The 26,328-nt window shown below is 33.1% G+C and overlaps 1 long non-coding RNA gene across 1 annotated transcript; it reads right to left on the minus strand.

Moving 5' to 3' along the window:
• Positions 1-1,673: 1,673 nt before the first annotated feature.
• Positions 1,674-8,823, minus strand: LOC132750385 (uncharacterized). The gene is made up of 3 exons (XR_009628540.1): positions 8,702-8,823; positions 6,290-6,518; positions 1,674-1,806 (listed from the first exon to the last, which is right to left on the minus strand). It is a non-coding gene; the product is annotated as an uncharacterized LOC132750385 (long non-coding RNA).
• Between the last annotated feature and the right edge of the window lie 17,505 nt (positions 8,824-26,328).

Here is a 26,328-nt window from a genome sequence, read left to right on the forward strand (position 1 = left end):
TAATTTCCTCAACCGCAACTTTTCGGCTCTCCTTTTTGATATTGATAATAACCGAAGATATTCCGCTCGATAATTTCATGATTTAGAATATAGACTGGCTCATTGACACGTTATTTTATTGGTAAATTATAAAAAAAAAGATAAAAATAAAAAGAATGTGATATTTAACCATGGAAGTATCACTTTTGTTAAAACGTTTATTTAATTCCATGACGCTCGGGGACATGTTGATCATCAGAAAAGCTATTTTTATCCGAAAATCTGAAAACTGTGTAATTTTGTTAGAACAAAAAAAAAAAATAAACATCAACAAGACTAAAATTTTCCCCATTGCTGACTGAACATATTTACTAGACGCCGCGTGCACGCGGCGTCTAATAATCTGATTGTCACTCTATCATATGTAAATCAATGTTATGCAAATATCTTAGTTTCTAAGTCAAATTTTGGGTAGCAAACATTATTTCAATCTAAATAAAACTAACCAATTATACATATATTAAGATGCTTTTTTTGAAAATGACCTTTAATGGAACATCTCAGTTGTAATTTTACTAAAACAAATTTATCTCAAATATGGTATAGTAAGCTTTAACTGGAGAACGTTATCACAGTTTCAGTAAAAAGCTCTAAGGTATAACCCGCTTATAGTATCGTGAAAAACGTATAACCCTCTTTATACTTTGAAGAATATTCAAATAGGCTACAATTACTGTCAGCTGCATTGGAACTGAGGGTCGTGAGTTCCAATCCCAGACGGGTCAACTTGTTATCACTTTTTGTTAAACGTTTATTTAATTCCATGACGCTCGGGACATGTTGATCATCAGAAAAGCTATTTTTATCCGAAAATCTGAAAACTGTGTAAATTTTGTTAGAACAAAAAAATTAAACATAAACAAGACTAAAATTTTCCACATTGCTGACTGAACGAATGCATATTTACAAGACGCCGCGTGCACGCGGCGTCCAATAAACTGATTGTAACTCTATCATATGTAGATCAATGTTATGCAAATATCGTAGTGTCTTAGTCAGATTTTGGGTAGCAAACATTATATCAATCTAAATAAAACTAACCAATTATACATATATTAAGAGGATTTTTTTTGTAAATGACCTTTAATGGAACATCTCAGTTGTAATTTTACTAAAACAAATTTATCTCAAATATGGTATAGTAAGCTTTAACTGGAGAACGTTTTATCACAGTTTCAGTAAAAAGCTCTAAGGTATAATCCGCTCATAGTATCGTGAAATAACGTATAACCCTCTTTATGCATCACTTCTTATCAGGATCCATGCTGTTCGCTTACCAACCCTTTTACAAGTCGAGAAACTGATAGCGAACAGCATGGATCCTGATCAGACTGCGCGGATGCGCAGGCTGGTCTGGATCCATGCTGGTCGCAAACCCATTATGTTGGTTTTGTCGTGACACGGCTCAAATATGGCACCTGTTTTTCTAAAAGCCTTATAAAATCAAAATTACACTGTAAAAGTATTAAATATTTGATAACATCAATCAATATACATTTTTTATACTCCTTTTTATGTTCATTAGGTGAGTCATGCCTTAATGCAAAATACATTGTATTTGTACTAACTCATTTTGATCAAATTGTCTTTTAGGTTATTGGATTAAAATTAAAAGATAACGAGCTCACCGTTGTATGGTTCTTGTGCCCTCTCCTGTTTTTTGTTCTGTTTTGATGGGTTCCGTGTCGGTGGTTTTGTGTTGCGAGATTATGTTTGGGGTAACGTTTCTTTAATGCCGGAATCAGCGGTGAAAGAAAAGAGAAGCAACTGAAATATGTATTCTTCAAGTTTAAAGCATAGACTAGACGGATATTTTTTATGTTCGTTGTACGCCTGTTTTTAATATATTTGTTTCCAGCAGTATGTATAGTTTCTAGATACAGATATATGTTTATATGGAAATATTCACAGACACTTTTTGACAGCATAGATTCCTCAAACCATGATAATGCGTGTTTGTTAATTTTGTATTCCATGTAAAGCAATGCATTGTCAAAGATAACAAAATAAACATAGAACCGTAAGTGAATATTTTTGTGAGAATCTATTTAACATAAACGGAGAAACATATTTTATTGTGACAACCTAGATTTTTCATACTAAAATGAAACCGTTGAAATGTACAGTTCAATAATAGAGCAGACGGAATGTTATGTATCAATGTCTAAGTAAACACTTCTATATATACTCATAAAGCAGCAATCCCATAATTGCATCTTACATAAAGGCGTCTGCATTAGAGATTTTACTTACAAAGTCATATATTTGAAAACTATGGCTGAAATTGGCAAATGTAAAATTATTATTCTTTAAATCATTTCATATATTATAGCATAAAATCGGCTATTTCCCCCTCTTTTGCTCATGTTTGAACGGGACCAAAACCATGTGTTCACAGAGTCACGCGCTCTTGTTATAGCCCGTTTTTACCTATGTGCAATACATAAAGGGCCGGTAAATAAAAAAAATTTAAAAAATAACAAATAAACAAAATTGACGCCGATTTGGCCTATTTGCAGAAAGAGTCATGCACTGTTTTAATAATGAAAGCTTTTATATATCGGGTACAGACATCGCCGCTATCTTGGTTGTTGCCCTTTCTAAGAAACGGACTGTTGTCAATTCAAACAAATATCTGTCATTCAGTTTAACTCTTCGATTAACTCAGAAAACATGATAGCACAAAATAAAAATAAGAAAATGTTGTTTTATTGTTATCTATACTGATACATACTCTTTATATTTCTTTGAGAGAATAACGTTTAGTGCCAGATTGTTTAATTAACTTGTGTGCTTGAAAAAAAATGATTCTTAAGTCATTTCTAAATGCCCCTGATTATTTTTCTACCATCAGTCTAAAATAATTTTTCGGTATATCTAAGGGTCATGTTTTATCTTGGGTACTAGTAGAGTAATGTGATTTTGTTTCTTGAGTAAATAAATCTCCATTGTTAAGCTTATTAAAATCAATTTATCGTTATCGCATAGCGACAACACGACAAAGAGTCAAACGGCTCGTTGTCGTTTGGCTTCGATTTGAACCGAGCGTTAACGCGCCGTTTGGCGCATATCGTTAGCGACAGGACGACAAGACGAAAGCCCGACAACGCGCCGTTTGTTGCTTTGCGGTGCCATATAGCGATTTAACTGTGTGCGCGCGCGTGCGTGCGTGTATGTGTGTGTTATAGTTTATATACTTAATATATTTAGAAATCTCTTCTCCAAAACCAAAAGGCCCAGAGCTTAGATATTTTACATGTAGCATTGTCAAATTGACCTTTATTAAAGTTGTTTAGATAGTGACCCCGTGGTCAAATTGGCTCCACTACGGGAATTATTCGTTTTATATAGTGAAATCTTTAAAAGTCTTCTTCTTAAAGACCATAAGGCCCATAGCTTAGATATTTTACATGAAGCATTGTCTATTAGACCTATACCAAAGTTGTTCAAATCATGACCCCCAGGGTTAAATGGGCCCGACCTGGGTCTTATAAATACCTACTATTAAGTGTAGTTTAATGAGTCGACATAGCATTTTCAACAAATGCAGTCTTGTTTTATTTTGAAATTATTTATAAATTTCTCATATATAATACTTCTGTATTTCTATAAGTACTTTTTGGCTAAATAATGTCAAATTTAATAACAAATAATGTACCTGATAAATTCAAAGTCAATCAAACCGAGTCAGCAACATTTCAATACTGTTGTTTGGGCTTTCTTTAAGGGTTCTCTATATATTTGACTAAAAAATAAAGCTACACGGTAAAAGTTTTTTATATTTGGCAAGATCATGCAATATTCTTCTTAAATTTTTTTTACAAAGTTTGAAAAAAATCCCTCAAATCAGTCGATTTTTATGATATTTTGAATTAGGCACTGTTAGCATGGCCAAAATGGTCTTCAAAATGGGTGGGGCAGGTAGCATTATTACACACATTTCAAATAGTTTGTGTAGGAAAAATAATTAAGCATGTGTGATTTGTTATCCTTTGTTTCTTAATAATAATCAGCAAGAAAACATTTTTCCTTAGAATGATATTAAAGATTATTTGAAGTTTCCCTATTTCCAAAAATGAACCCATCTCAGGCTTTAGTTCAGAAATCGTTCATAAGTCCAAAACCGTACAAAAAAAATTGTTTGAATTTTGCATACAGTTGTCCTTTAGGGATTAAACTTAATAATTCTGTCATCTTCTGAATTTTTATAGTGCGAAATTATAGTTTAAGAAGAAGCAAGTAAAGTTCTGCATACATCATGCTAATAGCGAATTTGGAGAAATTTTACAGAACTATTATTTTAACATTGATAATGTGACGTCATGATTCGAAGACTTCATGAAGAAGAACACATGACGTTACGCGGCAAAATCTGAAAACAGTTCTTAAAATCACAAAATAAGCATGAAATAAATAAAACATGTTTGTTTTGCATGTCAGTGAGCACCAGCTATTATATTTTGCATCTGGTGTTCACTCATTTAAATATATTTCGAGCTTGCATGCAAAACAACAAATGTCCTCTATTTAATTGTTGCAATGCTTTTTGGGGAAGAATCCATCTGTTCACCGACTTTTATCACGGAATGAATTTAATTGAATGAATTATAACAGCAAAAATAAATTAACATCAAACAACAGGAATTTAATCAACATTTTATAAAGAGTTCGAATGATAAATTTTTTATTTTTTTTTAGGTTTTTCATTTCTTGCACTATTTATTTCAGACCTGTTATCTGGGAAATGGCGAAAAGCGATACTATCGGGTGTATTTACAAATCCAAGTACGACGCTATTGTTGCTAGAATAAAGGGCGAGTTTAAAGTTCCAGTAAATCAGAGAGCAAAGATCAGATGAACGCACTTAATTTATTTCAGAAAAGAAAAGACCTTTCTATCAGTACGGAAGGATACTTTGTAATAGAAAACTGGTCATTGTTGAGGAAAAGTTATCGCAGTACGATAAGAGCATATTTAGAATAAATAATGGATGTGGACCACGTGTTTTGTATAACAAACTGAAGGAACGCTATACAGGGTTCAGTGAAAAAGGTATAAGTAAAATACTGCACCGAAGCTGTACTTTCACAAGCAGTATCGAGATTTACAAATTAACCTCTGCCAAGGACTGAAATCTTCGGCTTGTAATCAAAGATGGCAAGCGACATTCTTAGCATGAAAGTCTTATTTCAAAACGTAAAACTTTGAAACACAAAAAAAGCAATAACATTTCAAAAAACTGTTCCTACTATCCCAGCCCGAAGTTATTGAAGATATGAATAAAAAGATGAATAGATCTTCCATCTAAAGTCGAAATAAAAGTTTTTTTATCTAATATATTAATGAGAGTATTGCCAAATTAATTATATCGTGTACCTGTAAATACAAATCATTCAATAATCAAAATGAAACAAAATACATGTATAATACATTTTATATATTCAAAACCAATCACGAAGCATAAACGGTAAACATATTTGTATAGTGAAGGACTCGAACATAGAATCATCAAACTAGCTATTAACATATCTATTAATTTTAAGCAACAGGGTGAATGAAAATCATTTTACTCATCAAAATGTAGTGAATTTCCAGATTTATTTAAATAAAAGCTCATACACACAACAATGTGTATTTAAGTCTTTATATGTCAATGCATAAACGGTAATATGCTTATTCCATTCACGACATAAGTCTTGAAAATCAAATGTATATATATTTTCTTAAAAGTAGTAGCATGGGCTATACACGCGACATGTTGTCTTGATGTGATAGATATTTATGCCAAGCTATTTTAAAACCCAAAGTTACAGTCCGTATACATACACGAATGTGTGCTTTCAGACTATTCTTGTGAGAGTAGGTTCAAGCTATAAGTGTTACATTGATCTCGAGGTAAGGACATGGACTTTAAACGCGACATGTCGTCTTGGCGTAGTTGAGATATATGCTAGGTTATTTAAAATTCTTCTGTGTATGACAACGTTACAGTCCGGAAACGAATATGTGTACCATTTAGCTCTTATAATGAGCAAGTGAACCTACAAACTGTAAATTTGACCTCGATGCTTGAGGTCTTAGACGCGACACATCACCTTAATGTGGTAGATATGTTTGCTAAGGTATTTTAAAATCCTTCAATGCAAGCCCGGACACGAGTGTTGTGTAAATTGGGACGCACAAATAGACGGTGCGATTTTAAAATGCCGCCATTCAATGGCATAAAAAATTAAGCAATTAAATTTAATACCTGTGTAATTCTCTGCAAGTGCTATAGTCTTTCAAACTCTTGTATTCTCAACCCTGGTGATCCAGCAAAGCAAAGAAGTGATTGTTTCATATATTTGTTGAACAGCTAAATATTCAAGGGCTCCGTTCTTTAATCTTCAGTACAAAATGGTCAGAATTCATGTTTCAAATCTAGTGAATCCTCAGTGTTCTTACGGTATGGTTGATCAACTGTTGCTGTTACGTGATTCCTGCAATAAGTTAATTAAAATTACTCGTTAACAAGTGTTAGTAAGTTACATAATTGTAATTAAACTGAAACATTAAGGAAGTTTTACAAAACAGTTAACACATGAAAGTAACCAGTCACTTCACTTTTAAAAAATTCATAATACTGTAAAAGAGATTTAACAGGAACTGTAACAGAACAGTTAATAACTATAACAGAACAGTAACAGTAAATAACTATAACAGAACAGTTACAGCAAATAACTATAACAGAACAGGAACAGTAAAAAACTATAACAGAACAGGAACTTTAACAGAACAGTAACAGTAAATAACTATAACAGAACAGGAACAGTAACAGAACAGGAACTTTAACAGAACAGTAACAGTAAATAACTATAACAGAACAGGAACAGTAAAAAACTATAACAAAACAGGAACTATAACAGAACAGTAACTAAAAATAACTAAAACAAAACAGGAACAGTAACAAAACAGGAACTGTAACAGTAAATAACTTTATCAGAACAGGAACAGTAACAGTGAATAACTATAACAGAACAGTAACAGTGAATAACTATAATAGAACAGTAACAGTAAATAACGATAACAAAACAGGAACAGTAACAATAAAATAACAGTAAGTGTAACAGAACAGTAACAGTAAATAACTTTAACATAACAGGAACAGTAACAATAACAGAACAGTTAGTGTAACAAAACAGTTACAGTCAATAACTATAACAGAACAGGAACAGTAAATAACTATAACAAAACATGAACTATAACAGAACAGTAAATAACTATAACAAAACAGGAACAGTAACAGAACAGCAGAACAGTAACAGTGAATAACTTTAACAGAACAGTAACAGTGAATAACTTTAACAGAACAGTAACAGTGAATAACTATAACAGAACAGTAACAGTAAATAACTATAACAAAACAGGAACAGTAACAATAAAATAACAGTAAGTGTAACAGAACAGTAACAGTTAGTAACTATAACAGAACAGAAACAGTAACAATAACAGAACAGTAAGTGTTACAGAACAGTAACAGTAAAAAACTATAACAAAATCCAGTAACAGTGAAGAACAGGAATAGAATAAGAACAGTAACTAGAACAGTAGGTGTAACAGAACAGTTACAGTAAATAACAATAGCAGAACAGTAAGTGTAACAGAACAGTAAATAACTATAACAAAACAGTAACAGTGAAGAACAGGAACAGTAACAGAACAGTAACTAGAACAGAACATTAGCAGAAACAGTAAATAACTTTAACAGAACAATAGTAAAAATAACAGAACAGTAAGTATAACAAACAGTAACAGTAAATAACTATAACAAAACTTTAACAGTGAATAACTATAACAGAACAGTAACTAGAACAGAACATGAACAGTAAATAACTATAACAGAACATGAACAGTAACAGTAAATAACTATAACAGAACAGGAACAGTAACAATAACAGAACAGGAACAGTAACAGTGAATAACTATAACACAGTAACAATAACAGAACAGTAAGTGTAACAAAACAGTAACAGTAAATAACCTTAACAGAACAGGAACAGTGAATAACCATAACGGAACAGTAACAGAACAGTAACTAGAACAGAACATGAACAGTAACAGAAAAGTAACAGTAAAAAAAATAAAAGAACAGGAACAGTAACAGAACAGTAACACTAAATAATTAAAACAGAACAGTAACATTAAATAACTATAACAAAACAGGAACTGAACAGGAACAGTTAATAACTATAATAGAACAGGAACTGTAACAGAACAGTAACAATAAATAGCAATAACAGTAACAGTAAATAACTTTAACAAAACAGTAACTCTAACAAAGCAGTAACAGTAAATAAATGTAACAGAACAGTAACAGTGAATAACTATAACAAAGTAGAAAAACACCAGAAGACTAACATTAAATAACTATAACAGAACAGGAACAGAAACTATAACAGTTGGTAACAAGAACAATATCAGAACGGTATCAGTAATATAACTATAACAGTTAACAGAACAGTAACAATAACAGGGCATTGAAGTCTGCAAAGTCTTTTAATATCAGTAAAATATTAACATTTAAAGAGTCTTAATATTTTATTGCAAAACTTCTCAGAAAACTATAGTTTTGTTCATATTTAACCTTACTGTAAAGTCATATAATATAAAGTATGAAACTTACATAGTATTGAGGATTTGGTAGGATCATACAATTCCAAATATTTTAACGTTGTTGAAATTTTAAGTTCAATTTTTATACACTACTGTCGAATGTCACTGATTGAATTTAACTGTACATAGTCATGATCAACTAACATAAATTTAAGCCAGCTATGATAACAAATCAACTGTGTGAAAATTTGGATTAAGCAGTGTATGCACAATACCATTAAGTCGGCCTTCTTTAAGGTGTGAATGCTATTATCTACACTCTGTCTACAATGCATTTACTAGTATACTCGTATATTTAGCCAGTAAAGTCACAATTTAAAGTCTCATTGTTTATAAAAAGTATTATAGATTTAACACTTTTTCCCAGATATTCTTCTTATAATGTTTAATTTTTATCTAATCATGAAACAGTCTGGTCATTTTTAATTACAAATAAATTAAATAATAAAGTTGCAAATTATTTGTCTGTGTCGTAATTTTTCTATTATGAAGCTTTATCTTACGAAATTTTTTTTTTATAAAATTATAAAATTTATCAACAGTAAAAATATATTGGTTCCATTGTCTTAAGGTCGATTTTAAAAAGCGTTGTTACATAGGATGTCTCTATTTTTACACACGAGTATTGTACGTAAAGAGAATAAAATGTTCCTGAACAAAATATTCTGCTTTTTTAAGTTTAGCAACTATCTCGTGCATGCGCCATTCCGTTTTAAGGCAGTTCACAACCATATTTATTTCATACAAAAAAACGGAAAAAAACTTCTTTTTTTACATTCATACAATATGTTTTGCAGCGGATATATAGCTTTAGACACTTTAACAATATGACAGTATTGAAAACGCCTTAAGATATTCATTATAAAATATAACAAAACATAACGGAACATATTTGAGACTATGAATGTATGCACTCTAATAAACAATATTATTACAATATAGACTACATATAATGAGAAACAGAATCATTCATAGTCACATATGAAACTTATTTTTCAACACTGTTATAGGAATAATCCTTCAGAAATGAAACAAAATCTTACAGCAAATATTTCTCTTTAAAATTCTCACAAAAATTAACTAGGACACTTAAAACAGAAAAATTTACAAAAAAAACCATCATGACAATGAGATGCGAGTCTAAGCATGGCTTCAGTTACAAATGTTTAAACATTTTTCAATTTCGGGTCATTTTACACAGTCAGAAAATATGATAGTTCTTGAAACATGGAAGTGATCAGTTGATATAAAATTTTGTAAAACAGAGATTTTCAATGTACGAGTACATCATAATCTTGAAATAATATTTTCAGCCCTGTCATGTCAAAAGTCCTGAGTGGAGACTTTTAACACACTGTCATTATGTGTCCCTTCATGTGTTTCACGTGTATTGTTACATGTCGTCAATGTTTGCATGCTTTGTAATGTCTACCTTGTAAAATTGTCGTTAACGGTAAGTATTTTCCTTCCCCTTATAATTATATATTTTTTCTAAATGATTGATGAACTTTTCAGTTTGACTTATACAAACTGTTATATAAATGCAACGGCGTTGCATAGATCTGTATAAGATATGATATAGTTCACATTTCTCAAGCTTGACTAAATGTAAGAAAAAATGCAACTTAAAAAAACTTTCAGTTTCAAGCAATTGGTACTTTTAAGTTTGTGCAAAGATATTGCCCGGTAAATTTCATCAATTGTGCCTAACGGTAAATTGGTCATTTAACGACTTCTCTTAATTTTCAGGATTCAAGTTTTCAAATATGAAAAAACAACTTGTGCATTCATCCAATAAACGTAAGGTCAATTAAAACACACTACAATAACAGTTGACATTGATTTCAATAGATCAAATGTCCAACTTACTGGACGATATCATTTTTGTTTTAATAATAGTAATAGCCTTATTATATACAATTCTGATATTTAGTCTTATGTTCTCGGATTTACTGATAACTACCGAGTACTTTAATATACTCAGGGATACACGGATACAGATATCAAATTTGATATCCTGAATGTTCAGGAATACCTGGAAATGTGTACTCGAGTACACGTGAGAGATCTGTTCTTGATCAGGATGCGCATTAACGAAGTACATTTATTATTCTATATAAGAAAGAACGATAGCTTGTAACAACGATAATTAATAACTGAAGCAATGATTCCACGATGTTAAAGACAAAACTACAATGCTATGAGCTCAAAACAACAAAACCCCGATGTTTTGAGCTCATGGCTTTTCTTTAATATTTGAACAGAATAACCCATTTATATCCCCAAAAGAAGTGCATATAAAATTGAATTCCCCGAATCACCCTCCATCTTATTAAAGAAATGCGTCCAAAATAAGAAAACAAGCAAAATCGTTAAATTTCTATCAACCGACAACTGTTGGTTATTATTAACAACAGCAACCACAGTTCCCATTAAGTTTCCATGAAATCCAGTCAGCACTTGCGGTGAAGTAGCGCAAAAATAAATAATGCTCTGTATACAGAACCATAATTATTCAGGGGCCATAACTCTATATCAAAAAGTCCGACAATATCCCTTCCAAGTTTAATCGGCGGAGGATAATAAAATGACATACGTGTACTTTAAAGTTTTCATATCTTCAAGATTCCAGGCCAGCCAACGGTCAGGTTCACACATAGGACGGAAAATTAAATATCTTATGAAATGGATAGTGTAAAATTTTCAAAGAAATCCATCAAGTAAACAGACATTACGATTATAATTATTTTTGAACCTGGCCTTCAATATGCGTAATTGAATGTCTTGTTAAAAGGGTTATTTTGTCCAAATATGAAATCCATTCATTAATGAGGATACAATATTTATCAAGATATTGAATGTAACAGAGTTTCATATTTATGTCATTTATTAGCAATACCCTGTTATATGTATGGCAAGATTTAATCAATAGTTGTTGCTCAAACAATTAATATAGATGCGTTATCATTCTAGATGTAAAATGAATTTTAAAGACGGCTGCACAAACTGTATATATTTTAAGTTTATTTTAAGTTTTTCTATCAAGGCCAAATTGTTTAACTTCCTTAATTTGTTCAAAAATTTGTCGCTGTAAGTTGGTTTTAAAAATAACATTTCTAGCAGGAATTTTACAATTCGATGATACTCTAGCTGTATATTGAAGAGAACAAAATTCTACGTAGCTACAAGGAAAGTTCTCCTGCAACAGTGGAGACTTTTTACTGGCGATATTGTATCGCAAAACAATTTGATTATGAATCAAATACATTAGGACTGAACTCATATATGAGTTGTAAATTGTACAGTTTCTTTATGTCTTTACTTTTCAAATAGATAAAGTACATATTTGAAATATTTCATGTAAATATATACAAGAAGAAGTACATAAAATCATAAAACGGTTATTATTACATCACACATTTTATTATCGTAGACAGATAACGCATATTGCAATTTGCGGACAACATTACTAGTAATTGCTTTCTTGCAACTGCGAAATGGCATTCAAGTTATGTCTGTTAAACCTAAAGTGCGCTGGTATTTATAGGGAATCGTATAATTTCCACAAAAACCATTACTTTCCAATATATCTATGAACTCTGAAAATGTTTTCTGGAATACTTTTGATGCAAATTAAAGTACATATTGCATTTTCATTATTTATTTTATTTTCCTAAAATAAGGCAACTCTGTGGTCGTCGCAAGACAAACGCAAAAATTATGACTTGAGAACGTCTTGAAATCGTGACTCTGTTCTGACGATTGTCTCAAGACTGTCTTGAGACGTCCAAAATCTGTCAAATCGCAGAAATAATGTACATGTTGAGAAATCAGTCTACAACGTTGCGACAATCTTAAGAATTCGTACGACTGTCTTGCGCCTGCCGCGCGAAACAGCAATTTTTGTCAAAATGCGTTCGTACTGCTGCAGTAAGGCTGATGTGATAGAGGCTTCAATGTTATTGCTGCTGCTGCTGCTGCTGCTGATGGTGACGATGCGGTTGTTGCAGTTATTTTTGTTCTAGACTTAGCTAGCGATTTTAAAGATGCCGGAACAAATCAATGGCAAATATCATGTAAACCTCACCATACCGATAACGCGCATTAACAGAACTATGAGTTTCTTTTTACTGTAAACGTTGCCTTTATCTTGTTGATCTTTATTCTTGTTTTTTTTTATATATTCATATACCCGTAACAGACATTTTCCATCATCTTAACGTCTATGTCAATTATGCTGTATGTTAAATGTGACAAGAAAAGCTTAACACTCTGTGCGACAATGCATTTATTTGATGTAATTTCTTATATACCTGTCATACTCAATTATCATCATACTACATGCATTAGTAACATAAATATGAAGACAGTTCGTAAACTGATTTTGTGTTTCAACGATTGATATATCTTGTTTTGCAAGATAATTACCAAATTTTATTGTAAATGACTATAAAGATATGTTTAACTGTTAGATGTAGACGTACATGTATAACTGTAACCCGTAAACGAGAGAATAATTTCTTAATACATGTGTGAGAAGACTTGATTGTAACCAATGAAAATAATTATGGTTATTTAATACTTAACTGTATAATTTGACAGTACACAGCTGAAGAGATCATAAACGATATGCTGTCTCTACCTGTGTAAAAGCCCAAGTATATATTGCCGTACAGTTCAATGTTAAATAATCTGCATATTTTACATCCAAACCATAATGTTATCAGATAGTGTAGCTAATATATTCTACATTGTACTTAAAAAAACAAGTAAGACATTTCTTATTAGATACATAGTTTCATATCTAAATAAGAAGTTTCAATGGTAAATTTCCTGCTTTATCAAATTATATAAAAAAACAAACACATTTCTGCATTAATTTTGTTATTTTATTATAATAATTATTTTTCGTTCTATAACAAACTAACCAATGTGAACTTACCTATCTGGTAACAAATATAATAAATATGTATGGATATACTGTTACGAGCCAGGCGTAACGAGAAAGAAAAGCCAGCAACAAACTTGTAACAATAACAAATTTATTACAGAAAAATTATTAAAGAAAAATTAAAGAACAATTTATGTTTACAAATACCTGAAGTCCAAATAAAGATATAAATTTCAAATGTCTAGTCTGATCCTGGAATGATCCCTTTTTGAATAGCACAGTTAAATCCAAGTAAAATCCAAGAACACTTTAGAATAAATTCCCACAATAAAATCCACAAGAATAATTTTAACTATTTTAAAATAATCCAAGCTCCAATAAATCACTTAATATCCAAGTTGAATAATACTCCAAATATATTGATGACTTAAAAGGTAACTGATGACTTAAAAGATCACTGATGACTTAAAAGGTAAAGGAAATGAAAAATATCCCGTAATATATATATAAACTAAGAACATTCCAGAATAGTCTATTATGTTCTAGAGTAATCATAATCTAGCACTTTCAACAACAAAGAATAATCTGGAAATTTCTATCTAAATATAATGCACGAATCATAATCTAGAATTTTCTACAACAGTTAAGAAAGTTCTAGTACATACATGGAGTTTATGTTCTAAAAATAGAACAGTGATAATACTATATACATATAATGTGTTGCATACATAACAATACGTTTTGATAAACGGTCTTGGGGTTTTGATATTGGTTTTCTAGGATTTTTCATAGAATATTTAACGAAAAACATTATCAATAATAAGAGACAAAAAAGTAACCGATGAAAATTTAATTACTTTAGGTGTTACAAAAATTGGAGACAGGATACGGCTGAGAGAGTCAGTGAGTAAATACCAAGGTATTGTTATAAACCCTTTTTTGCGACGGACGCGCCCTCAGGCGCGTTCAGAGCTAAGTCATCTACACATGGGATTTCGTTGGCTACACTCGCACAATGTGTCCTAAACCAATTAACAGCCCAAGAAATAGTACATGAATTTGATCCTTCAAAACTCCCATACTTTGTCTGGATATCTTAATGTCTTCCATATTTAGCCTTTTCAATTTCAAATTAAGTTATCCAAGTTAAAATATGAACGTATATTATTGATAACAAAGTTGTAGTCCCGTAGTATTATTGCGCAATATGCAAATTACTGCTGAAACGATTTACCGCTGTCGAAAAAGTAGGACAGCAAATTATACTACAATAAAGGTGTAACCTCTGAGTTCCAAGACATTATTAGTAGGAAATAAATATTTCTACATTATACAAAACATTATTATTAACAAATCAAAAGTTTTTCGTGACTCTAGGATAACTCGCGCATTAATAAAAGAAGAACTATTTTCGTGACTCATACCGCGGGTTTAGCTGAATATTCAGCAGTTATTAATATATTAGATACAGTACAATGGCTAGTATAAATATCTATTTTTGAAAATGCATGTAAGACACTTTACCGCCATGTAGTCTTTCATGGTAAGGAAGTTATAATATCAGTTCTACTTCCGATTCTTGTGGTTTGTTTACATATTTTACTAGGTCATGATATGAGTTAACCTTCGCTATTCTAAAAATAGATTCTGCTTCACCTGTTCTGATTTTTGGACAGGCAATTAGGAAGTAAATATTAAACATGTAATTAATAAACCAGCGGATTGTAATGCAATACTTTTAGAAATGCTATACAATTGTAAGAAGCAATCAAGTTGAAAATGGAATTTAGTGTGAAGTTGAAAAGGACAACTAAACACTGTAGTGCTTAAGTGACATTTAAATTAAAATAAAAACGATGTGCTCTGGCCTCTACATCTTTACCTTGTAAATAAAAAAAAATCTAAGAAATACACTATTAATTGCTGATGATTTTAACCAATTTTTTTTTAATGAGACATATCCAAGAGAAATAAAAATACAAATGACTTATATTTTATTGTCTGTATGCCCACTATGATATAACACGAAGCAAATCTAAATAGCATTCTCAAATGTATAATGTATTGTGTTTGAAGTTTATTTGCCTGGATTTATTCTAGAAATATTTCGTTGATAGTTTTTTTTCTACTTACATATCATTTCTTAGAATAAATCGATAAGGACACTGATTTACAAGTTTGACCAGAGTTTTTAGGCATAAATTTCATTCTGTATTTAAGTGCTTGAAAGTAGAAAATCTGAATTATATCAATTTGGGACACAAAATATATTGCTCTACAAATCTCGAACTTGTATGGAACAAATTTTCTCTGTTATATATTTTGTGTTTTGTTTTTGTTTTTTTTTTCTAAAAGAAGCCTTAATGTCTCTCCGGTTGCATGTCCGTCGCATTCAGTGCTGCAGCACTTTGATTTTGCGATTGCAACGGGGTAGCTAGTCAGAGTATTCTGAGTATTATTCTCTTTCCAGTTCCTAACCTGTCGTGCAATATTTAATAAGAATAATAAGAATTAAAATGGTCGAGTAATATTGCACGTGATATTTTTTTCTATAAGCACATAGTGAAAATCAATGACCCCCGGGGCGGGCCAATTTTGACCCCAGAGCTATAATTTGAACAATCTTGCCAGAGGTTCACTACACAATGATTCATGCAAAATATCTAACCTCTAGCATTTGTCAATGGCGAGAATTTTTTAAAGTTTTTACTATATACATAAAAGGAAAGCCTATGATCCCCGGGGCGGGGCTGATTTTGACACTTTGTGGAAGGTGAGCTAATAAGTTAATAACACAGTTATAGCCAGTTGCAGCAACTAAAAGAACATTTCAGTAAGCGATTTTTGTCAAGAAATGGACCATTCTTTCATAAACCTTATATAATGAACTGTCTATCAAAATATGACTGCTATGGCAAACATATGAGTTTAGATGGCGAACAAAGGAATTTTTCTGGACTGGAAGTAATCTAACACATAGCGTTCGCCTGCTATGTAGCTGTCATCACATGTAAACAATATATGAAATAGGTAAATATATTGAGATATTTTTAACTATCATTTGAAAATGCAAAATATTAATATGGAAAACAACTATGTGTAATTCATGCGTATTATTTAAATTTGTTTGGCTGATATATAAGTTGTAAAGGCCATGTACACCAAGTGTAGCAGTAGCCATGAAGGAAACTAGAATTTTTTCTCATTTATTGGGAATAAGCCTTAGCCTCTTGATTTTGGTGAGAACTATCGCTAAACTTGCTGAATTGTGAAGTAAAAAAAGCAGGTGTTGATTTGTATTTCTTTGAAATATGATAAATAAGATCAACAAGGAAATGCGGCGTTCAATGAACGCAACCCCCACATGGCCCAGCAACAAGAACCAGTGACAAGGAGCCTAGGCGGACACCAAACAAAAAACAGGACAGGACACTAGGCAGAGCAAGGACAGGCTAATCACTGAAATGATAAATAATTTGTAACTGATAAGAAATTCAAAGAAAACAATTAAATGATTGAATAATAGGAAATAATTGGTAACTGACAAGGAATTCAAAGAAAACAAATAAATGACTGAACAATAGACCCACAAAGCTAAAGGGCATAGGGGAAGGAGACAGGAGACCCGGGGAAGGGGGTCTCCTTCAAAAGACTGCATAAACTGAAAACTGCATAAATTTAAAGAAAATTCTTATTGGAAAGAAAAAGGTCCTTTACAAGCTTCTGTTATAAAAGGCGCACAATCACTTAGATAAATGCATACTTGCAATGTTTTTAACATTTATCAATAATTACTACTTGAACTTAATAGGTTAGTTAAGCTTGATTGTATTGTATTTAGATCCATAGGAAAGAATATGAGAGTAGGCTCATTACTGAATTAACTGAGAGAGTTGCATGAAATAATATAAATTATAATGCATAATATTATATTATTCAGTGAGTTATAAAATGAAGTAATGAAACTCATCAAATGTAGAAATTCCATTTATCACATACCAAAATCTAATATTCGTCTGATGTAATATAAGGTACATTTATATACATGAATAATATATACAATTTAAAAATATTATCAACAAGAGATAAGTGATAAAATATTCAGAACAGATGTATATAACTAAAAATCATGGTGATATAAAGTTGTTAAAAACTCAGATATAACTAGAGCAAAAATTACTCAAATTGCTACATTTTGATATATATCTTACAATTATTATTTAACATATATCTTTGCAAGTATATAATATTATATACAGGAGGCAATTCAAACAACTTCAAACCACTTGCCCCTCACCGCTGTGGGTCCGAATCCCGACAGGGACTTTGAATTCTTTCATGTGAGGAAGCTATCCAGCTAGCTTACGGAACGTCGGTGGTTCTACTCAGGTGCCCGTTCGTGTCCGAAATAATGCACGGAAGGGCACCTGAGGTCCTCCTCCACCAGTAACGCTTGAGCGTCGCCAAATGACCTATACTGTGTCGGTGTGACGTAAAATCCAAACAAACAAACAATTCAAACATGATCACAAACTTCAATACTTGAAGATCGTTCAGCACGACATTATTGTTGTGTTTACATGTTATGTTGTACTTTTAGTTTCTTCTATTTGGCCTTTACAACTTGGGTGGTTTCAGTATTCCTACTTGAATACTACATAATCACCCTTAGGATATTTTGCCTGCTTTTTAAATGTGTCTTATGACGTCTTGTCTTTTTTTTAAATGAAATAATTGGGGTTAACATGAATTATAAGTTCTGCAACCTTTATCTTGTAAATTTTACCTATTTTCTTTTAATTTTTATTGAAAATTGAATAAAGTTTGATATTATGTAATTTTGTATAATAAACGTTGACTTTAACCATTTTTAGATTGTTGTGCTTTCTTTAGGGATTATTATTTCCTCTATTTTTTCGGGTCTCACATCTAGATTACGTAAGGTCATGTCACACTTTGATAGTTTAAATTCAAATTAAAAAAAACACAAATTTAAAAAAAAGCAACAGAGAAATAACTTTTATTGTATAAATTCTTCATCGGTTTGTTTATAAAGATACTATTTTTTGACGGATCATTGACGGATCATTAAAATCAGAATATTTAGCATTAAGCATATATGTTCCCACATTGATTAAAAATTGCCAATATTTGCCATTATAAAAATGTTTTATCTTGATCAGCTCAGCATCACAAATCTAACGTAGCATAACTATTTGTGTGTTAATTTTAAATTTTTTTAAAGGTAACTACACTACACTAATTTGCTTTGTTTTTAAGACAATAGGTTGAAAGTTTCTACAAAAGTGAATGTTAGATACGCTTAAAAACTTACATGTTATTAATAATTTAAAATAGAGAGAAATAAGAATCCCAATCCTTAATGTACAGGACTCTTGTTTATCTTGTTCATCATATTCTTTGTATGTTTAATATCATAGAGCAGAACATTCTCCTGATATATTTGACAGCCCAGTTATACGTTCAAGCCCTATAGTGTCTCCGGATCTTTTTGACTCTACACCTCGAAGTGACCATTCCAAAACAAGGTCAGAATCAAGATCCAAATAAAGGGGAATATTAAACTTAAAAATATTCTCAAAATAGTTCTCAGCATAGTCAAAATTCAGAATCAAAATTCCAACCTGTAATTGAAGAAAATGAAGAATTGAAAGCACAAATCCAAACCCTATCAGATGATAAAGAAAAATTAGAATTAAATACATAATAATAAAAGTGACTTTGACAAATCCTTATTACAGGAAAATCGATTCTTAAAGAAAAAATTGAAGAACTTGAAATTCATTTGAATTTGTACAAGGTGAGCACACCTAAATAGCCATGTCTCTCAGCGGTACTTTAAATATTTGTAAGCATATATTGAAACTTGAGACTTAATGTCGTCTCTGTGGAGAAAGATTAAAAAATGTAACAGGAACTATTCATGCATGTCTTTTCAAAACAGTATAAAATATGATAAACAAGATAAACAACTTTTTGACTTTGATGTTTCTTTGGACCAGGTACAAATACATCCAAAACACTTGTCTGGCTCATGAAGATTAAAAATTAAAAGGCACGAAATCACAAAATTCTTTTCACAAACATTTGGTCGTACGCCTCGACATTCCAAGTGCTAAACAAAGTACATCTTATGAAGTTTTACTTTTGATAGCCATGTTTCCACTAAATGTTGTGACACTCAAGCCAATTGCAAATATGCCTATGCAGGTAGTTCAGATATGCCTGACAGTACATGCATATCTTGCACAACTGAACATGCACCTTCTTCTGGTATCCCTAGCAGTTTTTGCATATCCATTAGTTTTAGTTATGCTGATAAATCGTATGCTATGCCTGGTGATTCAAATATGTCTAGCACAAGTACTATTTATACTTCGAAATACTCGGACGAACCTGACATTTTTTTAATTATGAAGATCAAGAGAATATTCTAGAGAAATCCTTTCAGTGGCAAGCGCCAGTTGCTCTACAGAAGATCCTGACACTACTAACTGTATATCAGATTGTGTTTTAGATTCAGTGGATCTCTGGATCGCTATCACGAGCAAATTTTAGCAAACATTTGGAAATGTGTTGTTTGTCTTGCTGTACCAAAAATCCTGTGTACAACCCATGCAGCCATATTTATTGTAAAATTTGTATTAACTCTGTATAAAGAATTACATTAGAGATGGTGCTGATGCAATATGTGATGCTTCAGTGTACTGGGAAAGGAATGATTCTCAGCTACATTATAAGGCTTTTAGGTATATCTTTGCAGTTAGTAAATATTTCTTTGCCTAGTAGGAGACAAGAATTAAGATCAACAAGGCAAAGGCAAAGGTAGGAGACTCGAGGAAAATTAAAACCAATTCAAAAAGAACAAATAGACCCCTTTAAGGCTATTGTCGATGAAAATCATCATGCTTCAAACGTGTTTGCATGCTTCCTGTAGTGATGGAAACGTGTTTTAAGGCAAAATACAACACATATATACTAAATCTGGATGGCGTAGGCATGAAACTTTCTTTATTGTTAAAAAAAAATTTGATCGTAGTGAATCATGTAATTCAACCTTACTTTGTACTCTTTGTATAGCAACACTAGAAAGTGCTAAAAGTGCCTTAGTGCTCTGTCTTGTACCCTGACCTGTTTTTGTTTGGGGTCCTCCTGGGCTCCTCGCCACTGGTTCTTGTTGCTGGGTCGTATGGGGGTTGCGTTCATTGAACGCCGCTTTTCCTTGTTGATCTTGTTTATCATATTTTAGGGTCATTTAATATGACAAAAACATATAAACAATAAAAGCAGGTGGCAGTCTATATAAGAATGAGTCCAGACAATCTCAGTCAACGTCTCTTTGGACAAAATGTCACTATAGGTTAAAAATGATCCAATGCTTTTATGCAATAGAAGAGGGTATTCATTCTACTGATGCAGACATAAGCATGTCTTCCTTCTTTTCCAAAGGGTTACAGTTAAAGAAAGTAATGATGTAACTGTATGGGAATTTAATAGCAGATGTAAAAGCACTGATCTTAAATGCCTATTTTGTTTGACAAACATATTAGACAATGTACTGGTATTAATCCAGCTCTTATGATGCGAGGGCATTATGGTAAGAGAAAAATGAACAAGTTATTGTTTCGTTGATTTCCTCTTCAGAAAGAAAGAGCTTAGTATGTTGAGTGGCCTTATTATTTGCATAAAATCATTGATAAGAATTAACTGAAAATGAGTCTGGACAAGGAAAAAAAACAAAAAAAGTATTGTGGGGGAAAGTATTGAAATTCCATTTTATTTAGTTCCGCCTATTGTTTTCTCGTTTAGGGCACAAGCATTGCCCTTTGACTTTATATGTATAAAGTATATGCCCTGGATTGCTGATATAAAGATTTTGTTTGGTGCCTTCTGGGTGTCCTACTTGGGTGTGTCCGGGGACGGCGTCCTGTGAACGTTGCCTTTGCCTTGTTGATCTTTATTCTTATTTTATGTAAATGTCACATATTTGTTTCGTTATACTTTCTTGAGTGTCAGTTGCTTATACGGTGTTGCTTATACCTAATCAGTTACAAATTATTTATCATTTAATGATTAACCTGTCCGTGCTCTGTCTTTGCTCTGTCCTGTTTTTGTTTGGGGTCCGCCTGGGTTCCTTGCCATTGGTTCTTGTTGCTGGGTCATATGGGGGTTGCGTTCATTGAACGCGTTGATTTTGTTTATCATATTTTATTGGTTTATGAAATAGATCTAGAAATTCGGTGAAAAGTTTTGTTTTATTGTATACCTAAAATGATGCAAACAAATGAACTTCCAGCTGTTCTTTAATAAAGTTTTTGTTCCAATCCTATCCATCAAGCCTTTTTGTTTATTACTGAGGTAAAAACATATCCATATCAATCCCATATTGTATTCTACCAAGCCGTGTTTTCGCTTGTACACGCTGTCGTCGTCTTCGTCATCATCACATAATAATAATAATAATGATAATAATAATGTTGAAAATTATATAATAATAATCATTATCATCAATACCACCTATATCATCATCACATCATCATTGTCAGAACTACCACCACACTCATCATCATCATAATTGCTTGTATCATTTGGCTTTCAGCTATGGAAAAAAAACGTGGACAGATCCTTCAATATAATCAACAATTGTTTTATCGCTCCCTCCACACACCACACACTACCTCCAGCCTTTGGATAGAAATGTATTTGGCCCGTTTAAGAAAGCATATAATGAACAAGAGCACCGCTAGGCGGAGCATTATATGCCCGAAAGTGATTTTTTATAGTAAGGATGACCTTAACCGTTGACCTTTTGACCCCAAAATCAATAGGGGTCTTCTACCCAATATGGACAATCATCCTATGAAGTTTGAACATTGTGGGCCAAATGGAACTTAACATATGCTCCGGCAACTGTTTTCAGTATCAATGTAAAAGTGACCTTCACCTTTGACCTTTTGACCCCAAAATCAACACGGGTCTTCTACCCAATATGGACAATCATCCTATGAAGTTTGAACATTGTGGGTCAAATGGAACTTAAGTTATGCATGGAAACATATTTTTCAGTATCAATGTAATAGTGACCTTCACCTTTGACCTTGTGATCCAAAAATCAATAGGGGTCTTCTACCCAATATGGACGATCATCCTATGAAGTTTGAACATTGTGGGTCGAATGGAACTTAAGTTATGCTCTGGAAACTGTTTTCAGGTATAAGGTAATAGGGACCTTGACCTTTGACCTTTTGACCCCAAAATCAATAGGGGTCTTCTACCCAATATGGACAATCATCCCATGTAGTTTGAACATTGTGGGCCAATTGGAACTTAAGTTATGCTCAGGAAACTGTTTTCAGTATCAAGGTCATAGTGACCTTGACCTTTGACCTTGTGACCCCAAAATCAATAGGGGTCTTCTTCCCAATATGGACAATCATCCTATGAAGTTTGAACATTGTTGGTCGAATGGAACTTAAGTTATGCTCTGGAAACTGTTTTCAGTTATAAGGTAATAGTGACCTTGACCTTTGACCCCAAAATCAATAGGGGTCTTCTTCCCAATATGGACAATCATCCTATGAAGTTTGAACATTGTGGGCCAATTGGAACTTAAGTTATGCTCCGGAAACTGTTTTCAGTATCAAGGTCATTGTGACCTTGACCTTTGACCTTGTGACCCCAAAACCAATAGGGGTCTTCTTCCCAATATGGACAATCATCCTATGAAGTTTGAACATTTTAGGTCGAATGGAACTTAAGTTATGCTCCGGAAACCGTTTTCAGTTTTAAGGTAATAGTGACCTTGACCTTTGACCTTTTGACCCCAAAATCAATAGGGGTCTTCTACCCAATATGGACAATCATCCTATGAAGTTTGAACATTGTGGGCCAATTGGAACTTAAGTTATGCTCCGGAAACTGTTTTCAGTATCAAGGTCATAGTGACCTTGACCTTTGACCTTGTGACCCCAAAATCAATAGGGGTCTTCTTCCCAATATGGACAATCATCCTATGAAGTTTGAACATTGTGGGTCGAATGGAACTTAAGTTATGCTCCGGAAACCGTTTTCAGTTTTAAGGTAATAGTGACCTTGACCTTTGACCTTTTGACCCCAAAATCAATAGGGGTCTTCTACCCAATATGGACAATCATCCTATGAAGTTTTAACATTGTGGGCCAAATGGAACTTAAGTTATGCTCCGGAAACCAAATTGCTAACGGACGGACGGACGTACGGACGGACGGACGGACGGACGGACAGACAGACGGACGCCAGGGGGTATAACATAATATGCCCTTTCGGGCATATAAAAATGTTCCGAGTTCAAGTCAGAGCACCCACTACATGTGGTAAATAAACATTCATTTCCGTCACTACTCACAAAAGCTTGGGACGATGCCTTCATGCAGAGCAACGTAAAAAGTGGGTTTGCCTCCTGTGGAATATGGCCTGTGAATAGATTTAAACACATCTGCGGATGTCTCTTAATTCAAAATTTCACCATTTTTCGTGTTTAAATGTTGAATTCTGCTTAACCGGTGCTAGGGGGCGTGGACGGTAACTTGCACTTTCCAGTACCGTTCATGAACAGGCTCAATCAAACCGAGCCTGCAACATTTTCAATTTTGTCGTGTTGGGCTTTCTTAAGGGATTCTGTGTTAAGGGGTTCTGTATTTCTCTATTTTGCTATTCCAGATGATGCCTTTACGCCAAGTTCTGTGACAGATGTCCCCCATGTTACACATACTTTGGCAGTCCTATCTGTGATATGCAGGCTTTTGACGTCTTATCTGTGATACGCAGGCTTCATAACCTCTGATCCCTTTCAAAATTCCATTTTATTTAGTTCCGCCCATTGTTTTCTCGTTTAGGGCACACGCTTTTTATTACTTGGGGACCATGCACCACTTTTCATGGAATGGCACGGAAGTGTCACATTGAAGGTTCCATGATAACCGCCGTATGAACATATCTGCGGATGTTTTTAAATTCAAAATATTACTATTTCATGTTTAAATGTTGAATTCTGCTTAAGCCGGTGCTAGGGGGCGTGGACGGTAACTTGCACTTTCCAGTACCGTCCATGAACAGGCTCAATCAAACCGAGCCTGCAACAGTTTCAATTTTGCCGTGTTGGGCTTTCTTTAGGGATTCTGTATTTATCTATTGCTAGAGGATTTAACCTTCTCAAAGGGGGACATAATTCTGGAAATAGTCTTGAATTCTGCTTAAGCCGGTGCTAGGGGGCGTGGACGGTAACTTGCACTTTCCAGTACCGTCCATGAACAGGCTCAATCAAACCGAGCCTGCAACATTTTCAATTTTGCCGTGTTGGGCTTTCTTTAGGGATTCTGTATTTATCTATTGCTAGAGGATTTAACCTTCTCAAAAATGTTGAGTGATAATAAGAAACATATATATGAAATAGATAAATACAGAATCCCTAAAGAAAGCCCAACACGGCAAAATTGAAAATGTTGCAGGCTCGGTTTGATTGAGCCTGTTCATGGACGGTACTGGAAAGTGCAAGTTACCGTCCACGCCCCTTAGCACCGGCTTAAGCAGAATTCAACATTTAAACGTGAAATAGTATAATTTTGAATTTAGAAACATCCGTAGATGTGTTCATACGGCGGTTATCATGGAACCTTCAATGTGACACTTCCGTGCCATTCCATGAAAAGCGGCGTATGGTCCCCAAGTAATAAAAAGCGTGTGCCCTAAACGAGAAAACAATGGGCGGAACTAAATAAAATGGAATTTTGAAAGGGGGTCAGAGGTTATGAAGCCTGCGTATCACAGATAAGACGTCAAAAGACAAATTTATAAAGCAGGCAACATATACTAAGGGTGATTCAACATTATTCAAGTAGGAATATTGGAACCACCCAAGTAGAAAATGCCGAAAAGTTGAAACTAAAAATACCACAAGCACAACAATAATGTCGTGCTGAACGATCTTCAAGGATCGAAAATATAACATCATTGATTAAATGTACGGGGAGACTTTTTACAGCCGCCACACGGCACAAATAACACGGATGTGATCATAAAATAGATAAATACAGAATCCCAATGTTTCATATAAATATTTTTAGTACTTTTTGCGTTATCGCGGGATCCAGTTTTGTGGACGGACGGACTGACAGACAGACAGACAGACGGAGGGTAAACCAAAAGTCCCCTCCGGTAAAACCAGTAGGGGACTAATAAAAAGCGTGTGCCCTAAACGAGAAAACAGTGGGCGGAACTAAATAAAATGGAATTTTGATAGAGGATCCGAGGTTATGAAGCCTGCACTTTCCAGTACCGTCCATGAACAGGCTCAATCAAACCGAGCCTGCAACATTTTCAATTGTGTTGTGTTTGACTTTCTTTAGGGATTCTGTTTTTCTCTATTTTGATGCCACATCTACACCCACTGTTGGTACCCTCAATGCTGAAGGTTGGTGTTATAAATAAACTTTTCTTTTTCTAGCATTTATAACTAAGTTTGACGGGTATTTTGCGTACATTAGCGATTACTGTATACAATAGATGAAATATCTAGAAGTAGAGCAAGAAATAGTTGTAAAGTGCTTGTAAAATTTATAACCCATATAATATGAAATTACAAAATATATATAATGCAATATTTTAGTAACACGTATCGCGTTAATGAACAATGCAAACAATTTTGAAACACAGTTAAACATTAACATAATATTAATTTACATGCCGAC

The sequence above is a fragment of the Ruditapes philippinarum genome, unplaced genomic scaffold (assembly GCF_026571515.1).
Source record: "Ruditapes philippinarum isolate M1 unplaced genomic scaffold, ASM2657151v2 ctg1940_1_1_1_1, whole genome shotgun sequence".
NCBI classification, from domain to species: domain Eukaryota; kingdom Metazoa; phylum Mollusca; class Bivalvia; order Venerida; family Veneridae; genus Ruditapes; species Ruditapes philippinarum.